The sequence below is a fragment of the Chamaea fasciata genome, unplaced genomic scaffold (genome assembly GCF_029207755.1).
Source record: "Chamaea fasciata isolate MVZ Bird 193981 ecotype frontalis unplaced genomic scaffold, bChaFas1.0.hap1 SCAF_1, whole genome shotgun sequence".
Classification (NCBI taxonomy): domain Eukaryota; kingdom Metazoa; phylum Chordata; class Aves; order Passeriformes; family Sylviidae; genus Chamaea; species Chamaea fasciata.
The window spans coordinates 40,954,820-40,972,446 of NW_027094086.1; the positions used below are offsets into that span (position 1 = coordinate 40,954,820).

The 17,627-nt window shown below is 36.0% G+C and overlaps 1 long non-coding RNA gene across 1 annotated transcript; it reads right to left on the bottom strand.

Moving 5' to 3' along the window:
- Positions 1 to 209: 209 nt before the first annotated feature.
- LOC136302003 (uncharacterized) lies at positions 210 to 8,236 on the bottom strand. Its single transcript, XR_010723984.1, has 3 exons — positions 8,026 to 8,236; positions 3,368 to 3,489; positions 210 to 1,154 (listed from the first exon to the last, which is right to left on the bottom strand). It is a non-coding gene; the product is annotated as an uncharacterized lncRNA (long non-coding RNA).
- Positions 8,237 to 17,627: the final 9,391 nt, after the last annotated feature.

A 17,627-nucleotide genomic window follows, 5' to 3' on the forward strand; every position in this document is an offset into this window, starting at 1 on the left:
CTGCTGCTTTGGATGGAATTAGTTTTCATTAAGAAATATAAATTAAAAAAAAAAAGAAATATTATTGTCAAAATATCAGGGAAGGACAGATTATCTTAGCTTTGAGCAATATTAATTCTGTTAGAACGGAATGCATTTCAATGAAGGTCAATATTTGGGCACTTTTAGAGCCACAAATATAAGAGTCTCTCTGCTTCCTTCATCACAACTGGCTCTACACCTCAAGGTGTTATTATATAATAGAAATAAACAACATTTCTTTTTACAAGTTGGCTGTACTTGATAAAATAAAGTAGGATGTTGTGGTCATGTTAGTATAAGAATATAACAGAACTTACTCAGGTGGGTAATTTATTTTACCTAGTGATGCAACTGGAAAAAAATATTAGCTTTCATTTATGTGATGCCTTTATGAGGTCACAAATAAGAGGGAGGAAGTTACATGCAACGAATTTAAATTCTTGAGATGGAAGTAGAATATAAAGAGCAGCAGACTGGTAAATTTCATATTTAAATCTATACTACTCCGTAAAGAAATTATAAAATAATGAGATATATATTGTAGTGGCTCAAGGAAGAAGCTCTTTAGTCATGTGAGTGAACATTTAATGCATTTTGCTCATAAAATGCCTACAGAGTTCATGTGCATAAAGGCATAAAATTTTAATGTTTAAGCATTTCAAAGAAGTTATTCAGTTATTCTGATTGCAAATATTTTTCATATAAGCTTGGAAGAATAGTCAGACTTATTTACAGAAAATATAAGTTGAAAATATTTTTAGATTTTTGAGAGATGTATTTGATTCACTGAATTAAAAAATCTATACTTAAGTTCACTTCTCAGAAAATTGTATTTAACTAAACCTCGAAAAATATGACTATTAAACTTCCTCTGTTTCACACCTTTAGGGTGTGATTTTAGGAAAAGAGTACCCCACATAAAGCTGCATCTAACATTACTTTCAAGTTAGACAGATGATTTCAAGAAAATAAACCAATTTTCTTCCTTTGATTAAAAATTTGATCCAGTATAGGAACCCGTTCCTTCTTCTAGTTGGCAGTGTCCAAAAAGATGAAAATCCTTGTATAAGGAGTCAGATGTGGTGTTTCCAAAGTCTGAAGGCAGAAAATCTGTGCTGGCAGGCAGTAGTACTCTGTGGGATAGGAAATAAACCAGAGCACACGATGCTACAGGTAGACACTGATAAGTCTAAATGGTAAATGGCTTTTTGTTTATTTGACTGTGGGGGTTACTTTCTCAGTGTATTAAAAAGATAAAAAATTCTATCAAAGGAAAATAACTGCTATCTATTTGCTGCAGGAGGATTTCTACTCCCAGGCTCCTGCACACGTGTAAAAGTACACTGTCTTGTCAGGAAGATCTCATCTCTTAAACTAGCAAATTAAAAGTGTTCACAGTAGGGAGTTCAGGATCTATTTTCTGTCTACTCTTCTGATCTTATTGCCAGTAAGCCTTGTTTTTCCACTTCTATGCTGCAAAGACTGGTTATCAAATGAAATCAGCTTCATATCCTGAAGCAGTCCCTGCAAATACAAGGTCACACTTCAGGTGGTGTCTGCTAAGTAATTTGATTTATTGTTCTTGCACTTTTGTGGGGAAGCATGTGGAAATTTTCTCCTATGCTTATGCTTATGTGAGACAATTATATGTATTTTTAACCCCAGAATAGTGCTGGTTTTTCACTGTCAATGCGATACATGCAAATCTGTGTAGTCCTCATATTTGGTAAAGGCTCTAATCTAATCAGTTGCTGCCCAGAAAAGAACATGAAATGGAGTCATGTCCACCCATGCAGATTTAGTAGAGTCCATCAAGTAATGCTTTTCTTGATCTCAATCACACATTAAAACAAAGAAAAGAAAAAGAAAAAAGGCCTATAAATGTGACAAGAAAAATTCCTTTAGCTCCCATACTGTCTCCTTTCATAATTAGACATACTTCTCCACCATTATCCACCACATCTCTGACTTCTGCATCAAATGAGGGTAAGCTCTCTGCAGCAGACAAATTCAAATTTAGACTTTACAAAAAATTAGAGTGATACCCTCCCTCTACCCTCAATCAAAACATAAGATTTTTTTTCTGTCTGTTTTTCACTACCAAGCAATTAAGGGGAAAATAATCAAAATTTTAACTCTTCTACCTCCTTTTTGTCAGGAGGAAGAAGAGAATTCAGGAATATACAGGTGTCTCACTCTTTTTTTTTTTTTTACTTTTTAAATCAGCCTGAGAGAACATATTTGTGAAAAATAAATATATAGAAATACAGAAATATAAATATGCACATATATACATGTAATAATGCTTTCTAATACTTCAGTCCTCATATTTTCAACTTTTTCCATTAGTAAAACTGGTTATTACTGCATTGAAAAGATACTATTGCAAATATTCCTTTTAATATCTGATAACGTTTTGATTCAACCACTTCACACAGTTCCTTATGATAGCAGAAGTAGCTACCTATTGAAAAAAAGAGACTGCTTGTACCAAAATCAATCTTCCTTTAAGTCAGAAGTCATGCTCTGTCCAGGGCAGACCTCACATGAAATGAAAAGTGAAAAAGGCAAAATTGTATTAGGAGAATATAGATGATTTGTCTCATTCAATTAAAATTTAGAATAACAAATTGCCAGTAACTAGAATCAATTTTCACGTGATCTACAAACAGTTGAATTGGTCTGACCTTCAGATAAGATTAATTTGCAACTAATAATTCACTCTGTTCTAAGTCTCATTGCATTTACTGCTTTCATAAATCTTCTGTACTTTTTTTTCCACTCTTCTCTGCTCGGTTGCTGCAGTTTAAGTGCTCTGAGGACAAAGAGTCTTGGGGTGGTGCCAGATGGTCTGGGCTAATTCCAAAACAGAGAAGTGAATCTTCAGCTATCCCTATTCCTCACTCATTATGAGCTAAACAGGAAAGAAAATACTAATGATAGAAGTATAGAAGTGCTTGAATTTTGTTTTACTTTGTTTATATGTTGGGTTTCTCTCTTTCTTTCTTTTTTTTTTTTTTTTTTTTTTTGGTGGGTTGTGGCTTGTTTGGTTTTTTTTTAAAGGATTCAGAAAGATTTTAAAAGAGGTGTAAAAAAAAAAAGCTTTTCATCCCAGTCTATGCAAAAAACTGGCCACCTGCCAGATCAGGTGCAATTAAGACATCCAGAAACAAGAGGTAGATTGAAAAGTAACATGTTGATATACCTCATGTCTGTTTTACAGATTTGAGGTATTGAAACTGGTGATGGCTAGCAGAATGTCATACATGCTAAGAGAGTAAATTGTTTAATCTTTGCTTTACAGTGTTTCTGCTAAATCTTCCCAAAGTACTGCATAATAACCTACCTCAATTTGGCTTAGTTCTCCCTTTGTCAGCAATTTCATCTCTTTAGAGAACTGGTGCATTTCGGGGTTCAGCTTTAATTTTGGTTGTTATCAGGGATTTTCTTCCTGCATGAAAAACCAGCCTATGAATTAAAAAATAACATTAAACAAATCTCGGAAAAAGAGACATAAAAGTTAAGGGGCTTTTTTCCATTTCATAGGACTTTTTGAAGATACTGCTTGCCTGTATAAATCTTACAGCATATGTAAGGACATGTAACAAGAATTCTATAAGAACAAATGCTGAAGAGTTACAAGTAATAATAATGATACAAGTAATTATAATGAGTTTTAGATGCAATGAATTCTTCTGTGAATTTAACACACTCAGAAACTATACTGCCTGTGTAAGCATCTATAAACACCTGTGTTACCTTCTGCAAGCATCTCTGATAATAATTGGACATGGTAATAGAAAAGCAGGTGTAAGAAATACAAAATGACACAGTCTGACTGGGTCCCATGATCTTCAGTCTTTCACCTCTGCTATGTGTGCCTTCATAAATGCTGATGGAAAGGAAGGTTCTTATGGTCCTAAAGAGCAAATGATTTCGAGAACACAGCATTTCTTCTCTGCACTGCAAGGCTCTCACATAGAAGAAGATGTGAGTCAGATTAACAGAAAGACCAAGCCCTCCTGCCTGTGATGTGCCCCTTCACTGCTTTGAATCACGCCATCTGCAACTTTTGTAACAATATTTAATGTAATTTTTATGCTTTTTGGCATAAGATTTCCTATTATGTCGTTGATAGTTCTGCTGTCATCCTCTGGAGCATTGCATGCCTTTTGACATCTTAACATTCACACACCTCTGCATTCGCTTTTTGCTCAGAACTTTTTATTACGAGTTCATTTCAGGTCTCTATATTTCTTCCTGTCAGAAGTTCATTCTCTTCTTTTTTTTTTTTTTTTTTGAAGTTTATAAAGAGATTATATATTTTGCAGTTTTTAGAGTTTTTTTGTACCTACTGTCAAGTGCTGTATCATTTTAATTGAATCTGCTTGTCTCCTGTAGTGTGTTGCTCTGTAGTTCATATAATTTTATTTTCATTGTAAGGAATAACATGTGAGAGGACAATAATTGTAACTAGTAAAATGAAGGCTATTTTGTAAAAATTACTGTTTTCAGTGTATCACAGAAATTTTTATGTTCTAGAATCTAGCTTTGATGATAGGATCGTGTTCCATTGTCTACCAATAAAGTGACAATTTTTTTCACTATTTCAAATGAGCTTTAAACTTTCAGCGCTCTGGAGCAGAGATCTCCTTTGTTCATAATGTCAAGTATTATGTAAGTGATTTGCATGATTTCTAAAATCAAAAATTCTTATTGTCAGACAGTATTTTTAGTCCAGCTTTCATTTCTTCCAAGTATTTCTTTCAATAGGAGAAGATTTATAGGTAAGGATCTTTTGATCTCTTGATATGATAAGGGTCTAAGCATTCCTGCCAGCAATTTGGTTGACACCAGAATTAAAGAGCTGGTTTAAGAACACAAAATGTACTCTGCACTTGAGAGACCACACCTTGAATCTTGTGTTCAGCTTTAGGCCTCTCACTCCGAAAAAGATATTGAGGTGCTGGAGCATGCCCTGAGAAAGGCAATGGAACTGGGGAATTTTCTGTACCACAAATCTGATGAGGAGCAGCTGAGGGAGCTGAAAGGTTTTAGCTTGCAGAAAAGGAAGCTCAGGAGAGACTTTCTTGTTCTCTAGAACTACCTGAAAGGAGGTTGTAGCAAAATGGGGCTTGGTCTCTTCTCCTACGTAAAAATTGATAGGCACAAAGGAAATCACAGAATTACAGAACATTCTGTGTTGGATGGGACCCACGAGGGTTATGGAGTCCAACTCTTAACTGAAAGGCCCATACAGGGATTAAACTCACGACCTTGGCATTATTAGCACCATGATCTAACCAAATGAGCTAATCTCAGGCTATTACTTTAAATTTTACCAGGGAAGGTTTAGGCTGGATATTAGGAAAAGTTTCTTCATGGCAAGGGTGGACAGCATTGAAACAAGGTGCCCAGGGAAGTGGAAAATCACCATCCCTGGAAGTGCTCAGAAAACCTGTAGATGTGGTTCTTGGGCAGTTCAGTGATGAACATGTCAGTGCTGGGTTGATGGTTGGACTTGGTGATCTCAGATGTCTTATCCAAGCTTAATGATAATATGATTCTGTCTGGACTTTGCTTGGATCTTGTCCAACACCCTGTTTCCTCAATACTTTTATGAAAAGCTGAAAGTTGATCCAAATGAATTTCTAAATGAACGGCCAAATACATTAGCAGAAATGATAAAATACACAAATGAAGTACATTACTATAATTGAATTTTGTTGCCTGAGGAGAAGGGAGTGAAGAAAAACTGGAATGACCTTTTAGTTGATGGTGATTTTGTCACTTTGCCTTTTTTATTTCTTTTCTATTTTACTCCAGAAAATTAGTGTATCACTCTGTAATCTCATGAATCTCATGTGATTGCAGTTGTTTTCTTAACATGTTGCTACTGGCACTATATAAGATAGCTTGATTTTGAACTGTAAATTTTTTCGTGTGTCTGAATAAATGCCAAAATAAGGATCTGCAAACATAGGAATTTACCATATGCAATTATTTTTCAAAGCAGCAATAGAAAACAGATCATGTCTGGCTCTGGAAGAATAGAAAATTTCCTTTCTGCCAATTTAAAAAAGATTTTATGAATGTAGAAATCAACAAAATAATTTCCCCATTACCATATGTTCAGCAAGTCCATGAAAAATGTACAAATTATTGCTTGCTTTATTTTACACATTCTTGCTGTCCTACTACAAAGCAGTATTAGTTTTGTAAGCAATAATTTTTCTCTAAAGGAGAGGAAGACTATGAAGTAGTAAAAGGGCACCTTGTGCTCTGAGTGGCACTGGTGGGAGCCAGCTGAGATCACTCATTGTATATCAGTTATTTTAAATTTTACCCAAACAGTAGCAGACATTTTAGAGGAATGTGAGTTCCATTTTTGCACATGATGAAAGAGTTTGGGTACTTTTCAGAATCGAAATCTCTTATTGAGGTATTATGTCCCTTTTTTCTCCTTGGATTTTGAAAACATTATCATTTCATATAAATCCTTTTAACCAAAGTGTTTCACTTGGTGGTCTACATTCTTAATTTGGCACACTTCAGCTGTTAACAAGACCCATAAATGGTATGAGAGAAGAACCACCCTTTTAAAAACACAATTTAAATAATCTACCATTTCTTCCTTTCTTTTCCACTGCATAAAACCCTATGTTTACCTACATGGTTACAGTGCCTGTAATCTCACTTTAAGGAAGTTGAGATAACAGACCATCTGCAGTAGCTGTAGTTTCTAGATTCAATTACAGACTGAATCTAAGCCTGGTGTTATAGTGGAAAATTTACTTTATATTTTAAAACAGCACAAGAAGGTGTGTCATTAAAATCAACATTGAGCATAGAATATCTTCTACATTAAAGCTGCAATAACATGTATCACTTTTCTTTAGTGATTTTTTTCTTGTCAAGAGATTAAAAATATGAGAAGTAAAAAAATCTTTCTTGTATTGTCAGTGAATTTGTTATTGTTATCACTTATATACAATTATTGAGAGAATTTAATAAACAAAGAGGTCTCTTTGTTTCAGATTTCCTTTTCTAAGTAGAGCTGATGGTTCAGTGGGCAGAACAAGCACATCTTTAATATTTTCTACTTTGCAGAAGTTCTTGTGTAATTCTTTGAGCCTAAACCATTTTTCCTCTACTGAATCTCCTTTGAATTTTTGCTTTGATTTGGAAGAACTTCTTTTTACATCTCTCTACCTGCAGCTGAGGAAAGTCTTGTTTGTATCAGATTTTATTCAACCCTTGTTTGGACTATAGTCATCGAAGTTAATTGTTCTCTGTCCATTGTTTGGCCTTCTTTTTACAGCCTGATGATTGCATATATCAAAGCAGTTCTCATTACAGGCAGTTTTCAGGTTTTCAGGGATCAAATATTAGCACAAAATGTGCAAAGCACAGCTCCTTCATGAAGTTATTCCCCCATTTGATGACGAGTCTTGAAGTGATTATATTGATACTGAGCAAAACCATCTCAGTTTTATTATGAATTCTGCCTATAGGACTGAAATCAGACTGTCTTGTTTACAAAACAATGAGGCTGGGAACATGTCAGGACATTCATCTTTTTCTAAGAGCACTCTTTTGTACTTTTTAATCCTTTTTCTTTCAATTACTAGAGATCTGATTGAAGAAGCAAGCCAAATACTCACTTTTTTCATTAGCAGTGAAAAGAAAATTGAAGCTTCTCTCCTTAATAGCATATTAGATTGAGGAACACAACTGGAGGCAAAAGATACATCTATTTTCTGAGTCTTTAAAAACCAGAACAAAACACAGAACACATCCTGTCTTAGCCAGGGGCAGCGTAGAGTGAGAAGTGAATAGGCACGAAAAGTTTTTACTAGAAAAGCAACCCAGATTTCTCTGAATGTTAGCCCGTCTTTGCCACCTGCTGATGGACTTTGGGAGGCATTTAGCCATCATGGGCTAAAGGTGGGTGGACACACAGGCTACAGAACAGGTTATGCCTTAATTTTGTCTGGTACATACCTGTGTTGTGGTGGGAACAGCGAAATTAGTCGCAAATTCTCTTCCAACAGTCTGTTTGGCAAGGGAAGAGGGTTCAACAGCTCCCCAGAAGCGCTTTGCACTTGTGGGTGCCTGAGGGTGAATACAAACTCCCATCGGGTGTGAAAAGCAGGGCATTTCTCCACAGTAGTGCTCAGGCCCAGGGCAGTCTAAGCATGTGTTTAATCACCTGGATTAAATCCAAGCTCTTTAAACTGTAATTAACAGTGGCAATTCTCAGCTTCTCTAATTCACAGAGACCAGTGCAATTTCAGGTGTGCCTGGTTTTTTTGTTAGCCTGTTCACTGATCCTAAGAATGAAATACACTGCAGTTTTACAGTTCTTCGTCAACTCCAGAAAACATCATTTGGGTTTAAAACTAGTGCCATGTGGTATTTAAATTCGCATGGTGTACTTGGATATTTTCTGAAAGATTATAAAATTAATAGACCCCCTGATAATTTTTAGGAGCAGTGTCATCAGATTTCTAGAAAGAAACAAATAAACGACTTCACCTTTCCAAAAAACCAAATCCCTGAACTGAGAATAAATAAAACTGTTATTAAACTGTTTTATTTTGAAAATATTTTTGTATAAGCAGAGAGTGTGTGTTTGTTCTTAATTCTGATATTAGTTTTTCTGTTAGGTAATCTCAAAATACCAAACTGAGGTGGATATCTCTAAACATCAGCATGTATGATGATAAATACAAGATAAACATGGGTACCATCTTACAGAGTGTCATATCAAAGTTCCTAAACTTTTAAGTATTGAGCTGCTCTTTTTGTCTCTCCTACCTTCCTGCAGGTTCCCTTTTTCTACCTTGCTGTAACTTATGTTTTCATAATGAAAAGAAGTTATGATCTCCAGAGTGGAACAGGATAAAGGTTGAAGGTGGACATATGTGCTGAGTTTCAGTAGCCAGTAAATTTAGGTATAAAGCTGAAATTTTCTGTTTAAACAGCCATCAACCCAAACACATGTAAAATGTAAGAACTGCATGTAGGCTCTGGGTAAACACTAATATGTTGCATAGTTTGTTTACACATACTCGTTTAAAACAATATTGGCCCTTATGGTTTTATTTGGGAAATCTACTTTTTTTGGTTCCTGATATCACAGGTAAATATTTCATGCCTGTGCTTGTGTTTTTCATGCTATGACAAACACAGGCAGAAATGAAAATTACGAGATATGGGTATTTGAATACATATGACATATAAAAGAAATATTTGTTCTGCTCATTTAGTTTAAGAAAAAAGAAGCTTAAAAAATTATTATAGAATTAATGAGCTGGAGGCAAAATGCAGCAACCTGTTTTGTCTCAAGTATTTCTAATACTTTGATGCTGGTGGATTAATGCATAAAAAGTCTTGGGGTTTTCACAGTGCCACCAGAGGATTTTTAGGGGTTTGTTGTTGGACTTCATTAGTATCTGATAAGTTGTAATTTTTCCAGTTGTTCACTATTAATATTTTACATTTTTACATGTCTGAAGACTCATATACTTACAATTACTTTGCTAAAATTTGAAGAGTTAGAATAAACACAATTATGGAAGAGAATGAGGAATTATTGGTAAGGGAATTTGCAAAATAACTTTATTTCCTTCCATTCTGCTTGAATCAGTAAAAAATTGTAATCAAAAGGAAAACATTGCTGTGATTTTTTTTCAATATATCCCTGATTTGCCTTGATGGTGGAATTTAATTTTAATATTTTACATCTTCTGTTTTCCCCACTAAGACTTCTGCTACTATTGATAAGGATGTTTCCTGTAATTTTCTATTTGCAATGCTTGTTGAAGCATAGCCCAGATAAACAAAAAATAATCAGTTGGAGCTGAATATTCTAACATAATTTAAGGTTCTATTTTAAGTGTTCTGAATGAGAAACCAGCTTAGATATTCTTGTGAATTATAATCACAAAGCTATGATCCAAAAATTGTATTATTGTCTTTTTCACAGATTTCCTAATCCTTCTAATTGTTGATTTTTCTGAACACCACTGTCAGCGGGTACAGTTGGAAATAGACTTCTTTCATCCAGCTTCTGTTAAACAGCCGAATTCACATTGCTCTGTTCTCACTCAAGGATATTCAGGTACAGAATGCGCAGCTGCTGTTCTACTGCAACAGAGCTTTAATTTGGTGGGCAGTCATTTTGAAACTAAGGCAAATTAGCTCACCAGATTCAAGAGCATGATGGAGTTGGCTGTTATTCTTTGTACATCCATTATATATATGTATATATATGCTTTTATTTACCCACATATGCATAGATGTTTAATGGGTGTAAGAGGCCTCTTAGGTGCTGAAATGGTGTCTTGCCTGCTGCCCATCAGCTGGAGCACAGCGGAACCAGTTATTCTGAGGAATAACCCCAGTGATTCCTTCAGAAGGAAAACACAGTGAGTGAATGCATTAGCAGGAGTGTACTGACCTTCTAGTAGACGTGGCTGCCAAATTTGGAATCGGCCACTGTACTTCCCCAGCCCTGAAAAGCTGTAAAGCTGTGAGCAGTGGTTTCACTCAGAGACATTCTGTGGTTTAAAGGCTGACCTCCTCCTGCTTGATTTCTTGTGGGGCAGAGAGCTGGCAGGGAGCTGGTTTGCACTGTCCAGCTCTCACAACAGGTAAACACATCAAAGGTGACAACTGGGGGTTTGTGATGGCTGTTAGATAGAAATACACAGAGCACAGCACAGTGAAATTGAGGGCAAAAGAGGAAGTGAGGAGGATGGGATAGAGCCATGTACAATGGAATAAATTACTTCCTTCAGTCTGAAATGAAAAGAGGATGTGAATGCTCTGAAATAATCAGTGCACAAAGCACTGCTGCAGGAAAGTGGATTGCCTGGGAAAACTATTTTTCTATACAAATACCACAAGGCACTGCTTCTTAAAAAAAAAAAAAAAATAATGATGTGGGAGATACCATCAAACAACTGTGAAAAAGGAATTATCCAGGACTATTTTTTTTCCTAAACTCATTTTGTAGAGTGACTAAACAACAATAAAGTTGTCAGAGTTAATTCTTGAATACATTTCTTTTGTATTTTCATTTACAGTTTTGTAGTATGTGAGTACCACCTATTTGGTCCTTGAAGGATACACTCCACATGAACAGGTCATGTACAATAGATCATTTCTTTCATTCCTCTCTTTGATTACCCACTCTGCAAAGGTGGTTGAGCCATGGTAAACAGCAATGCCCTTTACATGTCTCATGATGCCTTCAAATATCCATGAAAGTAACCAAGATCCTTGTTTAACACAAATTGTCATTCTTACTATATGTACCATTGCTTTTATATTTTTATTTTTAATCAAGTTTCTTCATTAGATTAACCAGCTGCACTCCGCAATAAAAGCTGAATCATTAAAATTACTAAGAGATGAATGCTATTAGTGTTTGAGATATGAACTAAAACATCCAATCTAAACAGATCCAGGACTACATGAGTCAAAAAATACCTGCTGCCTAAGACGGAGTCACAGGCATGGACCAGTTGCCAGTAGACAGGTGTTAATGGCTGTCAGTATCAGTACCCAGAGGTTCTGAAAGGAGTTGACGCCATCAGGTATTGAGAGTGCCTTAATCCCAGGCCACATTTTAAACACTGAATGAGAAATCAAGCTGGGGTGGGTTATTTTTTTTATTATTTTTATTTTTATTTTTTTAAAATTTTTATTTTTAACAGAACATCCAAAGTTTACGGGGCTTCTCTCCTGGAAATTAATATTAACCAATAATTTGGTGATTGTTCCTATCATTTAAGAACCTGTAGAGGTGAAATGGGTACAAAGGAAGAGCTCTGAGTTTACATTAGAGACTCTATGAAAGCACCATGCAGAAACATGTGGGTTTGGACGCTTCTTGCCAACATCAATAGTGCAAACAATCTAGACTCTTTTTAAGACATGCCCATCTCAGTCTCTTGATTATAGCCTGCTGTTGTAGAATCACAGGGGTAAAGATCTGAAGCCCTTTCCCTGTTTCTGATAGCAAAGATCAGTATTACAAACATAAAAATCTAGGCAAGCTTCATCCTACCCTTACCATCTTCCCAGCATGTAAAGTGGGATGCCCCCAATCCCCTTTGATTTGTCTCAGTGCCTTGCTAGGTGTTTGCTGACTTTTACACAGTTTGGTATCAACAGCGGGAAAGATGCAGAGAATTTAACACCTATCCTGGGTCTACCAGGCAGCACAGGGGTCATGCAGCCAAATCAATGTTGTCAGACCCAGAGCTGAGGCCATGTCTGTACTGGGAAGCCTTCATATGGGTTCAGCATCAGGAAGGCTGTGCAGGGGCACCTCAACTGCATTTGCAGTGTGTAAATTTAGGGTTGTGGTGACATAACCTGATGGTGAGCACAAGAGGTTAATGGATACAGCAGTGTCTTGAAAAGGACAGTGTTTTTTTAAAAAATGAGACCCCTATCTGGGGATTTTTTGTGCAGCTACAGCACTACAGTTGCAGTAAGAGATGTGTTTTGACTCTAACATGCTCCAGAAATGATCAAATACTAAAACCCATTTAGTTCAGCTTTCTGTAACCAAAAAGGTAGATGTGAGAACATGTCAAAACCAGTTGGTAGGTAGGTACACCAGCTCTATATCTGATTTTGCAGGAAACAAGTCTACTCAGTTTTTTCTTTTCCCAAATAAAGTGATAATTATTTCCCTTAGCTATTTCACAGTCCCATGAATTTGTCGATTTGTGACCAAATAGAGAATATAAATTAAAAGTGCACATTTCTATTAGGTAATTCAAGAATGGAGCCATGAAGAATCTGATGCAAGTAACTACAGCTTACAGGTTCAGTGGAATCAGTGCTGGACAGCATTTTAACTTTAGGAAAAAAAAAATACATGCCTCTACTAGAGAAATATCATTACTTTCTGTCTTGGTTTGGGAAGACAGGTATCTGCCAGGTAATAAAAAAAAACCCCAAAAACAACTGCAGTTTCCTTTGGAATGGAGAGTGTAAACCCCCCCTCCACCCCCTTTTTTTCTTTTTCAATTATAAATTACAATCAGAGGCTCTTAGACAAAGATTTGGGAAATAGGAATAGCAGTTCTTTACTAGTATGTATTACAAAGCAAACAAACACACAAAAAAAAAAAAACCCACCAAACAACTACAGCATTAATAACAAACGAAAACAGTACCAAGAACCTTGAGGGTTTTGTTTCACAAAACCCAGGGCAGTTTGGTTTCGGTGTCCCTGCAGGATCCTCAGAGCACCAAGCTGAAACAGTGGAAAAGTCCCGGGCTGGTAGCTGGGATGGCAGGGTGTCCCGGCAGGCAGGGGCAGGGTGTCCCGGCAGTGCAGGGGGTGCAGGGTCACGCTGTAGCAAGAGGAGCAGCGCCGAGGAAGCCGAAGGCGAGGCAGGGCCGGCCCAGCTCCCGCGGGTGGCAGAGAAAACTCAGGATTCAGGCCGAACTGGTAATAGTAGATTTCCCAGGACTGGATCCCTTTGGCCACAGTGAAACTCTTCCAGCCAGCAACAGCCGTTCTCTCTTTCCCCAAACGCTGGAAAAAAAAAAAGAGCCAGAGCCCGCAGCTGCCTCAAGCTCTGTCTTTTACCTGCGTTATCTCCCCCTTCCACCTTTGTCCATCTCTTTGTTTCGGCTAAGTACTCTCATGTATGCAACACTTGGTCTCCTTGGTAACTTATGGGGAAAAAATTCTTTAGAGAAAGAAGGAACAAACCTAACCCCCAACACTTTCATTTACCATATAGGAAGTACACAATATTTTCTGTAGCAGATTAATAATTTCAAAGTGAAATGTTTATCACTGAAATCCAACTTATTCCTCCCAGAATCGATTTTGCCAGCTGACATGAAACTTTTTGTAATTATATGAGTCTAATGGTTAGGAAATAGGTTTCATTAGGAGGAAATAAATTTTAAAAATGCACTTAATTAAAGCTTGTTTCTAAAACTTCCAGTGGTTTTACAAGCATAAATTTTGTTAATTGCAAAGATAGATAAAAATATTTTTGCACAGGGCTCTACCATGCATTCATAGATCATCTGTATTATTAATTTTCTTGTTTTATTTCAGATTAAATATATTTATTTTTCTGTTTCACAGGCTTTTTAATAATATCCAAATTTGAAAAATTTCACAAAATTGCTTTGAAAGGCTTAAAATCTGCAAATTGTGTGACTCAAAATAAAAACTTCTCCTGGATGACTCTCAATAGCTAAACTGGGATTTTTATTTTTAATTATTAAAAGTAATTTAAAACATCCTATTTAAGTACAAGACAGTTTATTCACTGCTTGCCATATTTAATTTATACTTACTGAAAATTGTGCAGTTCAATAAAAGGTGATTTGTCTAATGAACCAATGAGAAATAATTTGTTCTATGTGTTTTATGTCTACTGGCCTAAATTTGAAAAAGTACTGCAAAAACTGATCCTTTCTGCTGATGCTTTCATTGGCTTCCCTTAAGATTTTAACCACTAACCATAACTACTCTTGCTCATGTTTATATTTTGAGGAAATTTTTGACATTTCATTTCTTATCATGAACAAATACAAAAAATTATTCAACACAACTTTGATGTTGAAGAGTTTCTGTGTAAAAAAACCAACATATTAATCAACTCTGATCAATTTATGCATAAAAACTTTGAGTATTTAAGGTTCTGCCAAAGTCTTCTTTAATATTAAGATAATTGGCTCATTGAATGTGAAAATCATGAACATGTAAAAGAGAGATTAAGTCAATCTTTTTATGACAGAAAGCTTAATACACTTAATAGTAACAACATGTGCACATAGACCAGATAAAGGATTGAAATGATCAAAGATAATTAGCAGAAATTTTGATGGTGTTCTCTTGAACAGGGATAGAGTAAAATGTATACCACAGTTCTTCAAGAATTTAAGCCAAAATATAATGCGAAATAACTTACCACCATTTCCAAGAACATGTGCAGACCATGAAAGGTATAAAGGTTTACACGTCCAAAATTCTATTTTGGGGAGAAAAAAGGGTACTTTTAGATCTGAATACTAATAGGACTAATTTCAACATTTCAGAAAGCAAAATTCCTCAAGCAAGGGTTTTAATTGTTGGTCTATGAGCACCTAGGAGACAAGAATAGATTTTTCAGCTGATAGAATTCAGCTATCAACTTTCTTGTAACTTTTGTCTGAGGCAGGAGTATTGGACGATGCTTTAACTTCACAGACTTTCACACACTTTCATTGGATGTTCTTACAAGCAGCCTATGGAAATAAAATCTAAATGAAGAAACTGACTGATGGGTAATCACCACATTGGAAAACTTATTGTTGGTAGCTCCTGGTGATCAGCAGTTAAGCTGGAAGGATAATATGAGTGAAATTTATTCTCAGTTCAGCTCTTAGTCAAAGCCAAAGTACTGGTCAGAAACCAGCATTAAAAGTTGTTCCCAAGGCAAGGTATTTATAGATGTAAGTGCTGTGAGAAAAGAAAGAAGGGATTGTGAATGCAATTTAGCTCCTTTGCCTGCTTTACCATCACAGAAAGCAAAAGATTTACCAACCATATCCAGAGACTACTCAGCAACGCAGACCTGTTTTATCTTACCTCAGCTTCAGTGCGGTTTGAATTTGTTAGTTACAACAGTTCTGCTTGCTCCTGATAATATACAAAACTTGGCTATTTAATGCAGGTCAAATTTTGTCCCTTTTGGCTCAGTGCAGCAGAGAACACCCAAATCTTCTCTTATAAAGTGGCAAAAGAACTAATCCAAGTAGAGGAAGAGTAAGACACACAGTTGTTTCTGTATGTTAAAAAGCTATTTCAATTTCTGTGTATCTGCAGTACACCGTGGAAGGCAGAAAAGAAAAGTGCTTTCTGTTTTATATTTTCCCGTCATAGTATTGTCTAGACAGAAAGCTCATGGTTAATTTGTTTATTTGCAAGGCTCTGAGGAAAACATAGAGCAAACCTGCCCACCAACCTACCACCAGACAGTGCTATCAATTCAAAAACCCCAAAACATTAATGCTGTCACCTTCTCCCTGTGTAATGTTCACTTGATTTACTTTTTCTTCACCAGAAAGGTTAGAAATTGACTTCATTCATTCAAGTGCTAATCACTGCACTGAAGTTTTCTACTTAGCTATTTTTTATCAGGTTTTAACTTCTGACAGCTTTCACTATGTTTTTTACAGCTTCCAAAAAATAATATGAAAGTGTGTGTTTTATTTTTTTTAATGCTTTAATATTTGCCTTTGTGTGTATTAAAGTATTCATCTAAACCATTAGAGCTTTCAAGATCTATGACAATTAGGCTGTTTTCTGGCTGTTAAGGGTTTGGATGGATCGATATTTAATTCAGATTTGACTCCAATTTATATGGTAATCATCTATTTTATACTCAATATGTATCATACAGATGGTTGATTTAATAAAATCTGTACTTGTTCTCATAAATATAGGTTTTACAGAATGAAGACATTGCTCAAACTCCCACTATAATTAAAGGAATCTTAAATGAGATGGGTTGACTAGCTACTTTTATAGATTTTGATAACACCTATAAACACAGAGCAAGCACATCTCGGTTAGAAGACCCTAAACATTTTTCTAAGATGTTATCCCTTATATTTTTCTGTTTGGTTTTTTTTTGTTTTTGTTTTTTGGTTTTTTTTTTGTTTGTTTTTTTTTTTTTTTGTTTTGTTTTTTTTTTAAATTTGGTCCCTTCCTTCCTTCCTTCCTTCCTTCCTTCCTTCCTTCCTTCCTTCCTTCCTTCCTTCCTTCCTTCCTTCCTTCCTTCCTTCCTTCCTTCCTTCCTTCCTTCCTTCCTTCCTTCCTTCCTTCCTTCCTTCCTTCCTTCCTTCCTTCCTTCCTTCCTTCCTTCCTTCCTTCCTTCCTTCCTTCCTTCCTTCCTTCCTCCCTCCCTTCCTTCCTTCCTTCCTTCCCTTAAAGTTAATAATTGTACTGAGTCGCAAACCCTGTTTTTATTCTAGGTTGCATGATTGCTTCTTTGTGATGTTGTTCTAATTCAATTCTTCGGGCTGGCTGGGAGATATTTGTGCTTTTCAGTTATTCACAGTCTTAAAGCTGGACTCAGTTCCTATTATAAACACCCTCTCTAATTTGTTCTTTTGAAATGAGGAGCTCCAGCCACAATCATTCCTTTTTTTCCTGATGTTGTATGAAAAAAAAAAACAAAAACAAAAACAAAAAAAAAAATTAAAGATATGTTATAGTTTCAGAGCACATAGAAAGCCCCAGATGCTTGTGCATACCTTGCCACATACACATAAATAGAGTCTGGATGATGGTATGACACCATTAATGGATGTAGGGAAAACTGGCTTATTTACCAGAACAACAGAGATTCTCTGGTATAGAGTGCTCTGGTATATGGCAAGTCAGGCCACAGTTAAGTAAGGCCCCATTAAAATGGGGCTGCCTGTCATACTGCTTTGGAAATTGCTCTTCCCTTACAGAACCTAAGACTGTAACTTAAGGCATGTAGGAATGTGGCCTGGAGCTTTTCATCCCACTGGGACTGTTCCTGAGGCAAGTCTGCTCACTGGCTCACAGAAGAGGTGCA